Source organism: Equus asinus, chromosome 1 (assembly GCF_041296235.1).
Source record: "Equus asinus isolate D_3611 breed Donkey chromosome 1, EquAss-T2T_v2, whole genome shotgun sequence".
Lineage (NCBI taxonomy): Eukaryota > Metazoa > Chordata > Mammalia > Perissodactyla > Equidae > Equus > Equus asinus.
Window position 1 is genome coordinate 116,577,195 of NC_091790.1, and position 18,802 is coordinate 116,595,996.

General features: G+C 39.5%; 1 long non-coding RNA gene across 1 annotated transcript in view; it reads right to left on the reverse strand.

Moving 5' to 3' along the window:
• Window positions 1-3,835: 3,835 nt before the first annotated feature.
• LOC123285336 (uncharacterized) overlaps window positions 3,836-18,802 on the reverse strand; it is a 36,589-nt gene continuing 21,622 nt past the window's right edge. The window contains exons 2-4 of the long non-coding RNA XR_011502375.1: window positions 7,480-7,738; window positions 5,699-5,847; window positions 3,836-4,442 (exon numbers count right to left, since the gene is read on the reverse strand). This is a non-coding gene — a long non-coding RNA (uncharacterized lncRNA). The remainder of the gene's footprint in view (window positions 4,443-5,698; window positions 5,848-7,479; window positions 7,739-18,802) is intronic.

The following is an 18,802-nucleotide window of genomic DNA, read 5'->3' on the forward strand; positions in this document are numbered from 1 at the left end:
CAGGAGAAAGCTTTCCTGGGCTGAGAAGAGTTGGTAGTGGGGAGTGGGACCTGCAGAAACAGAGAGACGTGTGCTTCATTCACGTGGGAGAGAGTCCAAGACACAACCCAGCCCGGCAGCTGATGCAGGGCTGGACGGGAGCTGAAAGCTGTGCATTTACCTGTCTCTGGAAGGCCAGTGAGGGAAGACTGCATACAGACAGAGAGAGAGGTGCACCTGGAGTTCAGCCTGGGAGGAATCTGGCTTAAAGTAGTGGATACGACGTGGATTAAAAAACAGCCTGATCAGGTCTAGGGGGAAGACGGAGGTTAGATTAAGTGGTGATAAAGAGACACAGATTTTTGAGAAAGGTACTTATACAAAATACAATTTTATGCTATTTACAAGTTGTTCAAATGCACCATAACTGAAATCACGAGATATATATTTTAAATTTCATTGACTTTTGCCTACTTGTGTCCATCATAGGAATTTCAGTTAAAAAGAAGAACCAACACATCATCTTCTTGCCCTCAACCACCTGGTGACACTGTACTTCAAATACATTTCCCTGAGATACTTCTTCACCTCTCTATCAGACTCCTTATCACTAGAATAAGGGCAATAATACCTACCCCTGCCTGCTTCAGAGAAGTGACGATCAAACAAGATAACAGATGTAAAACACTTGGGAAATTCTAGAACATATGCAAATAGAAGCAATTTCATTTATTATTTGAATGGCAAACGACCACTCTGAAAGTTAACTCAGTTCACTTAACACACAGAGAGGGATTGCAACAGGCACGGAGGCAAGATTTACTCTCCCTGCTGGCTGGGTGAGGGGACGGGGCAACAGAGGCAGCCAGAGCACATGTGTCCCCAGGGGTGCAAGCCTTCTCAGTAGCTATATTTTTAGTATTTCAGGACCTAGGCCTGTGAAAGGAAAGGCTGGAATGGGAACATTAAAGAAAGCCCAAATTCTTTTTGGCCCATTATAATGGAAATCTAAAATATGTGGATATTTTTAATTATGGTGCAACCTCCTATGTGTACGTCCTCTTGGCTCCAGACGCAGGTATAATTTCTTGTCTGTTCACCAAACACCTCACACCATCATAGCAAGCGAGCTAACAAGAATTGGCCTACTCGCCTGGCCACGAGATCGATCATTCACTTAATCCCTCTGGGCCATAGTATTCTCAGCCTCAGAATAAAGTCCATCCAGGGTCTTGGATTCGAGGATCCCAAGATGAAGGGCACAGAAAGAGCCCGCTTTCAGAGGGCTTACTCAAATGAGTAGCTGGAACTGGGCTGGATTCACCAATTCCTATTCAGATTATTCCTCTTTCTTTTAGTCATTGTAGGTCTCAGGAAGGAAGGAGCAATGAGTGGCTTGTGAAGGGAGGAAGCTCTGCGGAGCCCTCACGAGCATCACGTGCATTTGAGGAGCGCCGGACGACGGAGTCTCAAAGGAAATCTGCCTTTCTGGAGAGGAACAAACTCACATTTATTAAGTGCCAATAATGTGCAGGAACTCTACTAGTAACTTAATTTGTTATCATTTTGTCTAATTAGCAGGGAATAGGAAGAGTTGAATAATGTCTTTGTTTATGCAATTTGGCTATAAAGTAAAGCAAAATTCTGCCGGGTGAATGCAATTTCCTATTGACTTTCACATCACATTGGACACCCTCCTTGTGGCCATGGCTGCTCAGGTGATCTCTCTTTCCTGGAAGTTTCACTTTTCACACAGGCAATTATCATAGCAAATTTGTGTCATCTCAGTCATAATCAGCCCTATTTGAAGGGATGTTGTCATTAACAGTTTAGTTCCAAATACATATTTTCCCCTAAGTAGGTTGGAACTAACATAGTGTTGTTGTTTCCAGAGCCAAAGACAAGAAGGCCACATTTGTGAATACGTTTTCAGTGCAGTATTCACTACCTGCTGGTTTGTGTTTTGAATCCTAAAGTTCATATTCACATTTTACCATGTGGACAAGATACAGCACAAGCTAGGTGAAGATCCTACTGTATGCAAATAATAAAGTTTCTGGCCAAATTCACTTTTTGAAAGAGAAAGAAAAAGATTAAAACTCTTTCCAGCATCTCTAAGCTGTGGCTTACGGCCTTGTAAAGAGCACTGGTGACAGAGAGCAAAGCCAGACCACAGCCGAGGCCGCCTTCCCTGCTCCTGCTGCACGCTCTGCAGAGCCGCTGGTCGCTGGTTTTAATGTTTCAGGTCAGAACTTGCCACAAACAAATCAATTTGTGTAAACTATGTTAAACCGTAAAATGCAAATGTTTTAATGTGTAATTTATTATCTAAATTTTTAGTTTAAAAGGAGAGAGAGAAATCCGGGATTATTCACACTTTATATTCTCCTGGGTGTTCTTCTTGGAAATGCTATTCTCAGAAAGTCTGAAACACCAAATTGGAACAAATGATTCCGTTCACAGGTGGATTTGCAATCCTCCAGCCTGCCCGTGTCGCGGTTAGTAGAATCCCATGAATGAAGCTCTTCCTCAAAGAAGCATACCCATGGCCCTGTCACTGGGGCACATCGGGGCATCCATGGCCTTACTTCTGGTCTCGTCCCTTAAAGAAACATATTTTAAAAAAACATTTTCTGAAATCACGTTAGCAGAATTCGGGTGCCCCTTTTAAGGGTTCTGGGAAACCCACGAAGACGCCGCAACCCTGAAGGAGGCCTCTGTCAGGGTCTGACGCAGCAGAGACCAGAAAGAACCCATAGCTGGCGCAGTCAGACGTCCCTGCAAGACTTTCAAACAAAGAGAAAATATAACTTGTCAGTCATGATGCCCTGGTCCAAACAAAATGCAGTTTTGCTTAAAGAGATGCTGTCAAACATAGTCATTTGGGCTCCAAAATTATGCTTCGCAAAACACTAAATTAGTTTTGTCAAAACATAACCTTGTTTCTCAAAACATTGTCAGAACTTTCAAAGCTCAATAAAAGAAAGCAGTATTTATGGTTTAGGTGTATATTATCCTCTGTATTTATTTTACGTAGCATCTATCAAGTCATCTGTCTGTGTCTGTCCATCCATTCATCCAACAAGTATTATTGAACTCTTATTGTGTGTCAGGCACTGTGCTGGACCCTGAACACAGAGATAAAAAGACACATCCATATTCTCAAAGCTAGTAGTCCTAGTGAGAAGAGAGACAGGAATAAATTGTGATAGTTAAATAAAATGACCACTGTGGCGGACAGGCAGAGCAGTGGGAAGCAAGTCTTAACTGCTTTTGCCCAGGGCACTCTGGGAGCTAAGCTGAAGCCAGACCGTTCTTTTCAGATACTCTTTAACATTCATAGAACACTTAGTGTCTGAGATCACCTCATTTTTTTCTCTTGAGATGCACACAATTGATGACACTGTCACAGGGGACCCACCACTATGGGATACACATATAAGGTGTTCAAACACAATTCTCAGAAGAGGGAGCTTTCCTGAAGAAGGTGGAGGAGGATATTTGGTTTTTCTATTTCGATAGAAGATTGATTGGCGGGTTGTCCCTCACTAGCTTTATCTACATATTTTTCTTCCCTTTCAAGGAAACTAATGAGGATGCAAATGAGTGAGAGTGACCTTATTGCAAAGGACAATCTAAATCTGATCTAACTTCCTTAAAAGCAATTTTTAATTAATTAATTAATTAATTTTGGTGAGGAGGATTGGCCTGGAGCTACCATCTGTGGCCAATCTTCCTCTTTTTGCTTGAGGAAGATTATTGCCTAGCTAACATCTGTGCCAATCTTCCTCTATTTTGTATGTGGGACACGTCCGCAGCATGGCTTGATGAGCTGTGTATAGCTCCGAGCTGGGGATCCAAACCTGTGAACGCTGGGCTGCTGCAGTGGAGTGGGCAAACTTAACCACTTCACCACTGGGCCGGCCCCAAAAGCAAATGTTTTGAAAACTCTCAAATGTAGTTACAACTTTTGTGTGACAGATTTCAAATAGATTGTGACTATTAGGTTGTTTTGTTGCAGTTAACAATGACTTGTTTCAAATGCTTTCCAAAGGCATCTCAAGGAGTTTACATTCTCCCAAGATTAGATGGTTGGTTTTTTAATGCATCACTTTGGGAACAAATTATAAAAAATAACTTCGATCTTATAATTTTATTTTGATGCCTCTGGATGTCATCAGCCACATAAGCTGCAACAACCAGAACCCCTCCTGCCTTAACGACAATACGAATGAGAAAGGGTGGTTGGACTCAACATTTGTTTATGCTGGGGAAGTGACTCTGCCACACAGCACTTTAGTAGGGCCCCAAAGGGAAATTCAGAAGGCAAACCTGATGGTCTTCTGGCAGTTCTTCTGAAGGCCTTTGAGTCCCATCAGAACACGTCAAAGGGCGCAGCTGAGTAACTTATCCATTAGTCAGGGGCGGTGGTGGTTGGGGTGGGGAATTGCTTATCCTGGAATCTGTAAGCCCAGGTGACATAAAGATTTGAGGATATGCTGGACAAGGCAATATTCTCTTTATATTAAATATTAAAGGGCTGTGTCTGTACACATGACAAAACTGTTGCAAAACCAACTAATAATTTAGAATTCTTCCTTTTTATGTTTGCATAATCCATTCAATAACAATTGATTGAGGGGACCGTTTGCTAATCTTTTTCAGTCACTAAGTCAGCAAATTAAAAATCCTAGATCAGTGGTACCTTGGTCCACTCCTTTTAGTCACTGAGATGTCACTGATATTTCTGCTAAACACACTATACTAAAGCTATTAAGAAGTTTTAGCGTCCACTGAAATTAAAGGCAGGGAATGAATCTGTTGAGAATCTCTCAAAATGTGAGTCTTTAAATCTACTTGCCGTCCATCTCAGAATGTTCACTGCATGTTGTCTGAGGTTCACCATAGTCACCGCAACTCCAGTTAGGGGGTGCTCGATGGCTTGGCATGTGACCACACTCAGAGCTGCCCAAGAAAGAGGACCTGGAAGGACCAGCCAGTCCCTGAGCCCATGCGTGCTCCTGATGCGCCACAGTGTTCTTCACGGCTCCTTTACTTTCGTAAGTCCATAATTAATATCTATTCATTTAACTTAAATATATTTTTCAAGTTAAAAAAACAACCAACAAATTGAGCCTCCTTAGTCATTTAAGTGTCTATATGCTGAGCTTCAGTCCATCAACAGACAGTGAACACTTGCTGTCCGTTGTTGCCCAGGAGGCCTGCAGAGACTCCTGAACAGGGCCACCAGTGCTGCCGCTGAGCAGGAGGTGCCGAGAGCCCTCTGTGCCCTCTGGTGGAGAGGAAGGCCCTGGAAATGGACTGCAGTGCCCTTGATGGGAGGGTCCCTTTTTGTCTTCATCATCAGAGGCTTCTCTATTTCTTCCCATTTTCTGGTGCCCAGAGGAGTACCTGGTCTCTCCAAACACTTGCAATTTGGAGGTTTTGCGTTCCTGCCTTATTTCTGCAGGCCTCTTTTCTTCGTACTACACCTAGTCCCCTGGTTCTCGGCCCATTTACCCACGTGGACTCCAGCTCTGCAACAGACACTTCTGATTTCACCCTACAGTTTGTAGGCAGTATCTCTTTCTTGCTTCTTAGATCAAATCCTTTTGGGTTAGCAGTGCTGCCGGGCCTTGGTCTGAACTAGCCCCACTGCCCGTTCCTTTTTCCTCACACGTCCCCTGCCCAGGACTGACTCGGGGTTGCCAGCTCTTACCTGGCCTCCCTTCCGTGGGCGGGTTTGCCGCAGCAGCCAGCTCACTTCCTTTACTCCTGCTTCTCCCAAGTGCCTCCCAGCACAGCGGGATTGACTGCCCACAGTCAGCACCTTCGTGTAAATAGTTTTATTTGACCCTTTGTTGACAGCTGATATGGACAAATAAGGAAAACAGCGATAAGTGTTTTGGAAACTTTTAAGGTAAAGCATGGAGAAAGGGGAAAACTATTTTTGAAGAGGAGTGGAAAGACACAGGCAGGAGATATTGTGGAGATAAAAGCACAATTTTCTGCTGCAATGTCTTTATGCTTATTTGCACAGCCTGCCAGCTCTGATCACTCTCAGCCTGCCTTGTCCCTGTGAACATCTACTTTCGTTCATTTCCTCATGCACCAAATTGTTCTGAATTGCCAACTCTGTGTCAGTCACATTCTAGGCACCAGGGATACAATGGCGAGTAAACTGAACTCTCATGAAGTCTAATGGGGAAGCTACAGGAATCAAATTATCACATGATAAATATGTATATGGGGTTGGGGAGATACATGTGGCAGAGAGGGGTTATAACAGGGGAATTTGACTAGGTTAGTGACATCTGGAAAAATACACCTGGAGAAGTGACAGGGTTACCGAGATTTAGTGGAAATATAGGATGTAACTCAGTGACTATAGAAAGAACTAACTTTACTGGGAAAAAGTATGAACAAAAGCCTGTGGTGGAAAGGAGCATAGTGTGTTCAAAAAACTACAAGAAGGCCTGAGTGTCTGGGAGACAAAGAGAGATGGGAAATGTCATGGGCTGGGGCTGGAGAGCTGGGTAGAGGCTCTTATGAGCACCTTAAACATTTTGTTCTTGTCCTAAGAGCAACGGGAAGTTATCTATTGTTGTGTAACAATTTACCACAAACTCAGCATAATGAAAAATAATCATAAAAAAGAACTCATACAACTCAACAACATAGAAACAAACAACCCAATTAAAAAATGGGCAGAAGACCCAAACAGACATTTTTCCAAAGAGGATATACAGATGGCCACAGGGACATGAAAAGATATTCAATATCATTAGCTATCAGGGAAATGCAAGTCAAAACTACAATGAGATATCACCTCACTCCCATCAGAATGGCTATAATTAACAAGACAAGAAACAACAAGTGTTGGAGAGGACGTGGAGGGAAAGGAACCCTAGTACACTCCTGGTGGGAGTGCAAACTGGTGCAGCCACTATGAAAAACAGCATGGAGATTGTTCAAAAAATTAAGAATAGAAATACCATATGATCCACCTATTTCACCTTTGGGTATTTATTCAAAGGACACTAAAACACTAATTCGAGAAGATATTTGCACCCCTATGTTCATTGTAGCATTGTTCACAATAGCCAAGACTTGAAACAACCTAAGTGCCCATCAGTGGATGAATGTGGAAAGAAGATGTGGAAATATATACAATGGAACATTACTCAACCATAAAAAAAGATAAAATCTTGCCATTTGCAACAACATGGATGGACCTTGAGGGCACTGAGCTAAGCAAAATAAGCCAGAGGGGAAAAGCCAAATACTGCATGATTTCAGGCATATGTGAAAGTTAAAAACAACAACAAACAAACAAACACATAGACACAGAAAATAGATTGGTGGTTACCAGAGTGGAAGGAGGGAGGGGGAGGCCAAAGTGGTAATAGGGCACGTGTGTATGGTTACAGACGGCAATTAGACTTTGGGTGCTAAACGAGATATAAAAAATAATAAATAAATAAACATTTAGTATCTCACAGTTTCTGTGGATCAGGAGTCCAGGAGCAGCTTAGCTGGGCAGTTCTGGCTTGGGTCTCTCATGAGGTTGCAGTCAAGATGTCGGCTAAAACTCTGAGGTCATCTGAAGTCTTGACTGGAGCTGTGGTCTACTTCCAAAGTGGCTCACCTACATAGCTGGCAAATTGGTATGGTTGTTGGTGGGAGGTCTTAGCTCCTCTTCATGTCAACGTCTCTACAGGCCTGCTTGAGTATCCTCATGCACAGCAGCTGTCTTCCCCTAGAGCAAGTGATGAGACAGAAAGAGAGAGTGAGCTATCCTTTTTAAGACCTAGCCTCAGAAGTCACATACCGGTTCCATCACCTTCTATTTGTTAGGAGTCAGTCACTAGTTCTACGAACATTCAAAGGGAGGAGAATTAGGCTCCACTTTTTGAAAGAAGTAGTGTCAAAGAATTTGGAATATATTTTATAACCACCAAACCATTAAAGGGTGTTAAGCAGGAATGGTGATATGATCAGATACACTTTTCAAAATTATTACTCTAAATAGGAGGCAAATTAAATAGGGCCAGTATTGGTTAATAGACATTAGAGTGATTCAGGTGTGGATTGCTGGTAGGGTGAAATAGGATGCTGGTGAAGATGAAGAGAAGAGAAGAAGATACATTTAAAAGGTGAAATGAGTCTTAGGGATCAAGTGGACTTGGCAGTTGAAGGAGAGGAAGTATTATAGATTCTTAGATTTCTGGTTTGTATAGATGAATATTGTGGCATTTAGTGACATGGAGAATGCTAGGAGAATACCAATCAGTCTATCGGAGCTAATGGGGGTGATCATGAGTTTTATTTAAGACATGTTAAGCTTGAAGTGTCTTTGAAATATCCAAGCACAGTTACCACATAGTTCCTTGGTCATAAAACTCTGGAACTAAGATTAGAGTTCTGAGCTAGAGACATAAATTAATGAATTATTCATGCAAAGAAAGGAAGGAAATCTCAGGGTTTGATGAGAACTCCTAGAGAAAGAAAAAAATGATACACAGAGAAGAGGGTTTGGAAGACTAGATTTTTGTCCAGTAAGTGTTCGATCTCCTCTCTCTTTCTTTTCTCCTAGGGGAGCAGTACCCTCTCCCGTCCTGTGGTGCTGGCCTTGGCCGTGTAACACCAATGAGGTATCAGCAGGTGTGACAGGAGCAGGTGCTTGAAATGTGCAGTGGGGCTTCCCTTTCTGTGCTCTTTCCTTTTGCTTCAAAAAGAACACGCTTTAGATAGCCCCTGCTTCACGGAGGGAATAGCTGACCTGAACCCAACCCAAAGTTTGAGGCCAAACTCAACCAAGCCCAGCCTACATCAGCTTTGCCCAATTTACAGCTATATGAGAAAGAAAAAAATGCTTATTTTTGTAAGCCACTAAAATGTGAAGATTTTTACTTGTTTCTGTTATGCAGCATTATTTTGGTAATAGCTGACTGATACAAGGGCCTCGGATCTAGTAGCAAGGAATACTATTCTTTAAAGTCCTTGCTGGGCTACATATATTTGCGGTTCTTTTTTGCTGGGAAAGACTTGCTCTGAGCTAACATCTGTTGCCAATCTTCCTCTCTCTGTTTTTTCTCTCCCCAAAGCCCCAATACACAGTTGTATGTTCTAGTTTAAGTCCTTCTAGTTCTTCTATGTGAGCAGCTGCCTTAGCATGGCTGCTGACGGACGAGTCGTGTGGTTCTACCCCAGGAACTGAACCCGGGCCACTGAAGCAGAGTGTGCCTAACTTTAACCACTAGGCCATCAGAGCTGGCTCTACATATATTTTAAGAGTGGTATTTATGTCTGATACATGGTTGTACTAGCAAAAGCTAGCATAAAGGCTTGGTCTACTATCTGGTGAATGCACGCATTGGATCACACTCTAATTAGGCATGGCTGTTTATCTGTCATGGACGTCCGTAAGTCACACACATATACTCTTATAACAGCTGTTCCAAGCAATGTTTCCTCAAATAGCAAGGTTCTGCCAAGCCCAGATACAGCGTCATCAAGATCGACAACCGGACCCTTTCGCTGAGTACCTTTTTATTGCGTGTTGTAAAGAAATGCTTGAGAAAATTGATGCTCTATCCACATACTGTGTTAATATTTTAGAACATATTTTATTGCTGTTGTTAAAGCTGATTTCAAGAGAACAAATTTTAAAATTAAAAAAAAAAGTGATTAGTGGCAATAAACAGGCCTATAAATAGCCAATGGAACGAAGGCAATCAAAGTGGCTTTTTGGCCACTAACGTTTTCATAAAAGCTTTGATTAGTTACGAGGTGATTGTGAGAGATGATGAGTTACACGCAAAGAAAGAAAAACAGTTTTTCTAGTTTAACAGCTGTGGAATCTTTTGGTAATTGCTGGAATATTCCATTTCAGTGAACTTAAGCTTGCTTTTTTATGTCACAGTAGAATGCCTGATCTGAAATTTATATTTTAACTTTATCTTATCTATAACTTTCTTTTTCAGTGCAACTGTAAATTATAGTTGAGAAGGACATTACTTGGATTTATATGTTACCTCTGTTAAGAAGATAGGAAAACTCTATAGGAAAAGGGAAAAGCGGCTACATTTAAAATATTTGAATATCATGATTTGGTTATTAAAATGTGATTTGTCTCCCCCCCCAGGTACTCATCTTAGACGTCTATAAAGGTCACGTGTCTGTGTGAACACAGGACAAGCACAGTTCTCCGGTGTTGATGAGGATATAAAATTTTACCTTGCCTTCTTTGACCACAGTGTGAAATTTCAAAGTATAACATGATCGAAAAAAGAGTGTCTTCAAAAACAGAGAAACAACAGCATTTCATTTTCCCAGAACCTTTCCAGGCTCAGTCAGACGGCTGCCCGGCAGCCACTAGAAACAACACCCCATTCCCCACACCACCCCCGCCTGAAAGTAAGGGGCACCATCAACGCTGAGAAAGAAATTGCCAAAGTAACAAAACTTATGGGAGTGGATAACTTCTCACAGAACTTGCCAATCAGCCACAGACGCAGATCTGCCTTCCTTCTCCCTCACTCCACCCTTAGCTCAGGAGAACAGCCTAAACCCTCAGGAGAAGCTGCCTTTCAGCCGAAGAAGGCTCCACACGACACGGCCGTGTTGGAGTATTTTGCTTGTGCTTCCTTTCCGCCTTCTTTACTACGCAGATGTGTGTGTGTGTAAGTGTGTGTTGTGTTGCTTTGCTTTTTCTCTTTGCTCAGGGTTCAGAAGAGTTATGATTTCAACTGAAGACATCACACGAATGTGGCTAAAAAAGCAAACAATACAGAAATGTATGAAATAAAATCAAATGTCTCCGTCTCCACACCCTCACCGTTCCCCAATTCTCTTGGACTTCCTAAGAACAGAAATTCTGTGAGGAGAGGAGCGTGTGTGTACAGGGGGAGGTGGGGGTCGCAGGGAGAGAAAGAGGCTTGATATTGTCTTATTTATAATTTAAAAAAATATATTGCACATACACACTCCTCCCTTCATCTCCCCTCCACCCAAAAAAAGAAAAAATGGAACAAAACAAACAAGAAAACCAAACTTCTGCTGTTCAGAAGTCTAAGAGAATTGCTGGTTAAAGGTCTTTCAGATTAAGCTCGTTCCAAAGACATTTCCAGTGTAACCAAACAATGAGAAGCACTGGTGTCCAGCCAGCCGCAGCCCCTGCCGCCTCCGATTTAGAGCAATTTCATGATGATTAACTCAAAGAGAAGACAGAGATGGGTTCACGGAATAAGAAAACAAACAACTCAAAATTCCCCTCTATTTATTTATATTTAGACTATCTTATTTTTATCCATTATTTTAGATAATAAATTTATGTGCTTTTAGGATGATTTTCTTTGGTAGGGAAAAATCTCTTAGGCCTTGCATTTTCTCCTTAATTATAAAGGGTTGTGGAATGTTTTCTGAGAACAGAAATCTTTCCTCAAGGAATTATTTTTCCTAGAATGTTAGGAGGGTCTCTAGGTAAGCAATGATGTCAGTGCAAATGTTTTACTTCTCTCCTCTTCCATCCAAGTTGGCTTAATATGTTTTAGTTCTATTACGCGACTATTTTTAGAACAGATTGAAAAATTTGCTCACCAAGAGAACAATGATTAACTAAATCTGTAAAGTGCCATTTCACTATCAATAAAAAGAAAATCTAAACCCACGACTAATGGCCCCGAGTTTCCTGCTTGCGTAGAGGAGTCTCTTTAGACCAAAGTGTTATTTTTGAAATCTTTAGGTTTTTTTCTTCCTTTCCCCACATCATTCTACCTTTTAAAAAACTTATCCACTCTATTAATAATAAAGAAATATACTCCCAATCTTCACCCTCTTTTCAGCTACACACTTGAGTCTCATGGTCAGGTTTTCCTCCAAGCACCTCTTCCAGATTTGCCGTGAGACAGTGTAGAGCATTGGTTAGGAGTGTGGGCTCTGGAAACTGCCTGTCCTGACTCCAGACCTGACGAGCTATCTGGCTTAGATTAATTTTCCTAATCTCTCTATTCCTCAGTTTTCTTAACTGTAAAATGGGGGGTAAAATTTACATTATAATGTAAATTTGGTAAGGTTGTTATAAAGATTGAAGGAGAAAATATAAGTGAAGCCCTTAATATACTTCTATCCCACAATAAGCTTCAGTGGAGGGGAGTTTAAAAAATAAGATATACAGAACAAAACATGTTAACTTTCAAAAAATCCCGAAAGTAATAAAAAAAAGAAAAGAAAAAGAAAAAAATGCCAAACTATGACATTGGATAAATAAAGCTTAAATTATTTCTCCAGATTGTTCTATGTCTCAAATTCTATGCTATTGAGTATGAAAGTGTGTATTAGCAAAGTCTGGTCTATCTACGCCAGCTAGGGAGTAACTGACGAGCTTGGGATGCCCATGGCATATGCTGGTCTATGAATGTGGAGGAAAGGTCAAGAGAAGTTATGTAGATCATAGAGAGATTAGACCAAATGGCCCAGGGAAAAATACGTACACACTACTGAATTACTGATTGGAGGACATCGAGAAAATGATGAGTGTTTCCACATTAGAGCTTATACATTGCTGCATTTAAAGATAGCATTCATGGCCAAAGAGACTACTGACTACTTACCCTATGATCCAAAAAAGTGGACAACTTCAATGACCAAGTGTATCTATCAAAGGTATAGAGTATGTCCATATCAGTTCCTTTTCATATGCATTTTGTCTAGAATTAGGACATTCATTCATTCCATATAGAGTCAATGTATATCTCTTTATTTACTGTGGGTCAAGCTTAGTAGCCCTACTTTCAAGCCATTGAAGTAAACTGATAATTCTCATAGAATATTTTGGGGTAATATGGGAGCCCCTAGGGGACAGTTGCAACTCTTGGTGAGGTGGTGGTGGTGGCTGGCATCACAGCTAGGAAATCACACCTGAGCTAATTCTAGAAAGAAGGGTAAGTATCAACAGAGTTAAAGGGGAGAGGAGAGAGGTAGTAGAGAGAACGAGATGTGCAAAGATACAGAAGTGATAGATTGGTTGGCAGCTGGGGATGGATCCAAGGTCAAAGGAGAGTTTTTAGTGAATGTGAGGAATGTGGGAATGTTTGCAGGTTGAAGGAGGAAAGTCGGAGAGAAAGGTAACAGGTGTAAGAGAAGAGGTGCAAGTTCTCAGAGGAGGTGGTGCTGGACTTTAATTGAAGGTAGAACACCCCACATTCTGAGGCTAGAGAAGAGGTCATCTTGCGGGGACAAACTCTGATAAATATGATTGATTTCACTTTGATTAGAAAATGGATTTTCCTTCGAATATAAGGGTAAAAAACTATTTGTTTACTGAGAATTTTCCTGAATGCAAAAGAAGTAGAGAAGAAACAAAACATGGAAATGAATTTTATAGTTAAACCTCTGTTAATTCTCTATTTGGAAGATATTAACCAGGTTAGTTTTCCTTTTTCATCTGTCTTGCAGAAAAATTTGTTTGTGTCGGTGTCAGTTGCTGGAAACCATTTTACATTTTTTATAAAATTCTAAGTAGTTTAAAAACTTGTGTATACACAAGGTAGAGACGTTCTTCATATTATCAAATATTTGATTTCCTGTGAGGTTAACGTTTTTCATATTTTTATTTTCCACTTTTATGGATTGTCAGTTTTGTCATCTGAAAGAAGGCTTTTTATGAAACACCTTCAAGCTAAAAAAAATATATCAAGGATCAAGAGAATTCAAGATGCTATGACCTGGGGCAGATGAATTGGAGAAGCAGGAAAAAAATAACCAAGACAGAAAAATACACATAGAAACCTATATTCTCATATATAAAAGAGTCTTCAATGGTTCCTGGTCTAATCCATATCCAATGAATTAATCCGATGTGCAACTTCCCTGTGGAGCACTCGTTTAGCATTGGTTTGATTACTTCTAGAGATAGGAATCTCAATGCCCATTCCATTTTGGGTAAACTCTGATCCCCCAAAATATCGTTGTGTGAAAGGGGCAAAATTATTAATGTACAATATGAATAGCTAGTACTTATAGAGAACTTTCTATGTTCCAGGTATAGCTCTAAGTATCTTACGTATATTAAATCATTTAATGTACGAAGAGTCATCTTAGGAAGTTATTATTTTCCTCATTTTATAGATGAGCCGAATGAAGCTCAGAGAGGCTAGATAAATTTATCACTGTCACACGGCTAGTAAGTAATAGAGCAAGACATAGCACTCCAAAATCCTAGCTCAGGAGCCCATGCTTTCAACCACATCAGTGTTCTTCCTTTCACTGCATGAATGTTTCAAGACTTTCCTCACCTTTCGATCCATCAAGAAGAATCGAGCGTTACCCACTCTGTTTTTTCCCTTCTTTGACTTCCATGGACAGATCCGCTCTTGACACATTATTTGTTTAGACTTTTCTGATGCAGAATCAGGAAGAATTAGGAAAAGACTAAAAAGCAGATGGGCCGGGGGAAGACATTTCTGGGAAATGTGGCATGGTGCCAACATAGTATGAGAAAAATGTTGGAAAAAGGAAATTTTAAGAAGCATCACTAGAGATTATCAAGTTCATGGCATGCAAGAAATGCAAGGGACGAGACTCCATTATGCTACTTTTGTTGTTGTGTCTTGATTACCACACCATTCTAACACTGGACTACATGGAGAATGGATTTAGCAGGGTTACATATACTTGTGTATAACCCAAATCTTTCTTCCTGTTAAGTTCTCTAGAGCCATCTGGCCTAGAGACAGCCTTCTAAGTATTTAAAGATGCTAATGCTATTCTTATTTTCTCTCTCTCTCTTTTCTTCTTCTTTTTTTTGGTGAGGAAGATTGTTGCTGAGCTAACATCTGTGCCAATCTTCCTCTATTTTTTAATGTAGCATGCTGCCACTGTGTGGCTTGATGAGTGGTGCTAGGTCTGTGCCCAGGATCCAAACCTGCAAAGCCAAAGCGGAGCGTGCGAACTTGACCACTACACCACTGGGCAGGCCCCAACTTTTCTCTTTTTGATTAAACATTTCTAACTCTATCAATTATTTCTTTTTTCCTTTTAAAGAACAGTTTATTGAGGTATAATTGACACACAATACACCAAACATATTTCAAGTGTACAATTGGATTAGTTTTGATGCATGTATATCACCACAAACCATCAGCACAGTCGAGATAGTGGACATATCCATCACCCTCAAGAGTTTCCTCGTGACTCTTGTTGATACCTTCCCCCTTCCTTCTACTCTCTCCCTGATTTGCTTTCTATCACTATAGATTACTTTGTATTTTCTAGAGTTTCATATAAGTAGAATCATACAGCATATACTATTTTTTTGGGGGGGGGCGCAGTTCTGGCTTCTTTCTCTCAGAATAATTATTTTGAGATCTATTCATGCTGTTGGGTATATCAGTAGTTTATTCACTTGTACTGTTGAACAATGTTCATTGTATGGAAATACCTCAGTATGTTTATTCATTCATCTGTTGATGACATGTTGGATTTTGTCAGTTTTGGGATATTGCAAATAAAGCTGTTATGAACATTCATGTACAGGTCTTTATTTAGACATGAGTTAATTTTTCTTGGGTAAATAACTAGCATTGGAATGTTTGGGTCATATGGTAGATATGCGTTTAACTTAAAAAAACAAACTGCCAAACTACTTTCCAAAGTGGGGGCACCCTTTCATAGTCCGAGCCGCAGTGGATGAAAGCTTCACTTCCTCTGCATCCTCGCGGGCGCTAGAGTGGATCAGTCTTTGCTCATTGTAATCGATATTTAGTGGCATTTCACTGTGGTTTTAACTTACATTTCTCTGATGACTAATAGGGTTGAGCATCTTTTCATGTGCTTATTTGCCATTTTGTACACCTCCTTTGGTGAACATCTGTTCCAATCTTTTTAAATGGGGTTGTTTGTTTTCAGAGTTCTTTTTCTCCTCTGGACACAATTCCATTATCAGACTTAGGATTTGAAAATATTTTCTCTCAGTCTGTGGCCTGTCTTTTCATCCTTGTAACAGTGTCTTTTGAAAGTAATTTTTAATTTTAATGAAATTCAATTTATCATTTTTTTCATGGATCATGTTTTGGTATTGTATCTATGAAATCTTTGCTTAATCTAAGATCACGAAGAAATTTTGCTATAATTTCTTTAAAAGGTTTTATACTTTTAGATGTTGCATTTATATCTATAATCGATTTTGAATTAGCTTTTGTATATTCCTTTAGGTAAGACAAAAGTTCATGTATTTTGTGTATAGATATTCAATTATTCCAGCACAATTTGTTGAAAGAATATCTCCTTTTGCTACTAAATTGCCCTTGCAACTTGATTAAAAATCAGTTATTTGTGTACGGATAGCTCTATTTCTTAACTCTCTATCTCACTGATTTGCTTGTCTATCTTTACACGGCTATCTCATTATCTTGATTACTGTAGTTTTATAAGTCTTGAAATCAGGTAGAATTAGTCCTCCAACTTTACTCTGCATTTTTCGAGTTGTCTTGGCTATTTTGGGTCCTTTACCTTTTCATATGGATTTTGGAATTAGCTTGTCAAAATCTACAAAAACAGCCTGCTGGGATTTTGGTTGGGATTGCATTGCGTTTGTACGTGAACGTGGGGAGAATTGATGCTCTAGTGAGGGTTGGCATTATTCCATTTACCTACATCTTCTTCAATTTTCCATTATCGATGTTTTGTTTTGATAGCCACATATCAATCTTGCACATCTATTGAGATTTATTCCTAAGAAATTTGTATTTTTAAATTATTTTAAAAGGAATTTTTAAAATTTTAATTTGCTGTTGTTCTTTGCCAGTATGTAGAGACATAATTGATTTTTCATTTCGTGTTTTGCAAACTTGGTAAGCTGACTGCTAGGTCTAGCAGCTTTTTTGTAGGTTCCATGGGGTTTATTACAGTTGCATTTGACAATAAAGAGACGACTTACTTCTTCCTCTACTCTGGTCTCTTTTCTTCCTTTTTCAGTCCTAACTGCACTAGTTAGAACCTTCAGTACGATGTAAAGTAGATATGACAAGTTCAGACATCCTCGTATTTTTCCTGACCTTAAGAGGAGAATATTCAGTCTTTCATCATTAAGTCAGATGTTAGCTGTAGATTTGCATAGATGCCTTTTATCAAGTTGAGAAAGTTCTCTTCTATTTATAGTTTGCTGAGAGTTTTTATCAAAAATGTTGGATTTTGTCAAAATTTTTTTTTGTTTCCATTGAGATGATCATATGGCTTTTCTTTTCCAGTGCGTTAAAACAATAAAGTTGATAATTTTCAAATGTTAAACCAAAATTGCTCATCAACATTGCTTTTGTGGGGTAAACTCTACTCTTTCATGATGTATTAAACTTTTTATATATTGTTAGACTTGATTTGCTAAAATTTTTTAAAAGAATATTTGCATTTTTGTTCATGAGGGATATTGGTAAGGAGTTTTCTGGTCTTAATGTCTTTGTTTTGGTTTCAGGCTAATGCTAGCTTCACAGATTGAGGTCAGAAGAATCCCTCCGCTTCAGTTTTCTGGATGAGTTTGTGTAGAATTGTTGTTATTTTTTCCTTAAATTTAGGGAGAATTCTTTAGTGAAGCCATGTGGGCATGGAATTTTCTTTGTGAGAAGATTTTTAATTACAAATTCATTTTCTTTAATAAATATAGCATTATTCAGATTACCTACTCTTCAGGGAGCTTTAGTTATTTATGTCTTTTAAGAAATTTGTCAGTTTCATCTGTTGTTGAATTTATTAGCACAAAGTTCATAATATTTTATTTTCCCTTTTTGTCTGTAGACTCTGGAGTGATGTAACTTCTATCACTTCTTATTTTACAGTTTGTCTCTTCTCATTTTTCTTATCAATCTGGCTAATAGTCACTTTTATAGATCTTCTCCAAGAACTGTATTTTTTCTCTGTTCCTTTTACATTTTCTAAATTTCACTGAATTCTTTGTGATCTTTATTATTTATTTCCTTCTGTCTACTTTGGGTTTAATTTACTCTTCTGTTTCTAGTTTGAAGGTTAGCAGACTTTTTATGCAAAGAACCAAATGGCAATATAATAGGTTTTATGAGCCATGCAGTCTCTGTGCAACTACTCAACTCTGCCCTTGTAGCATGTATGATGCCACAGAATGGAAAGGAAGGAGCCTGGCTGTGTTCCAATAAATCTTTATTCTGCAAAAACAGGCAGTAGTCTTGATTTGGCCCAAGGGTCATACTTTGCCAAGCCTGGTTTGATTTCATATAGTTGAAGCTGAGATAATTGATTTGAAACGTTATTTTCTAGTATAGACCTTTAGTACTATAAATTTCCCCATAAAAACTGATTGAGTGGCATCTTATACATTTTGGTATGTTGTATTTTTCTTTTCATTCAGTTTAAAATACTTTCTAATTTGCCTTCTCTGATCTTTGGGTTTTGCAGAAGTTTTTTATTTAGTTTCCAGAGATCTCTCTTATTGATTTCTAATTTAATTCCTCTGTGGTCAGAAAACACTTTGTATAACCTAAATCCTTTTAAATTTATTGACTTGTTTTATGGCCTAGAATATGGTCTATTTTGATAAATGTTCTATGTGCACTTAAAAGGAACATGTACTCTGGGGCCGGCCCCTTGGCTTGGTGGTTAAGTTTGGCGCACTCCACATTGGCAGCTTGGGTTCGTGTGCTTGGATCCCAGATGCCAGCCTAAACTGCTCATCAAGCCATGCAGTGATGGTAACCCGCATGCAAAATAGAGGAATATTGGTACAGATGTTAGCTCAGGGTGAATCTTCCTCAAGGAAAAAGAGGGAAATTGGCAACAGATGTTAGCTCAGGGCCAG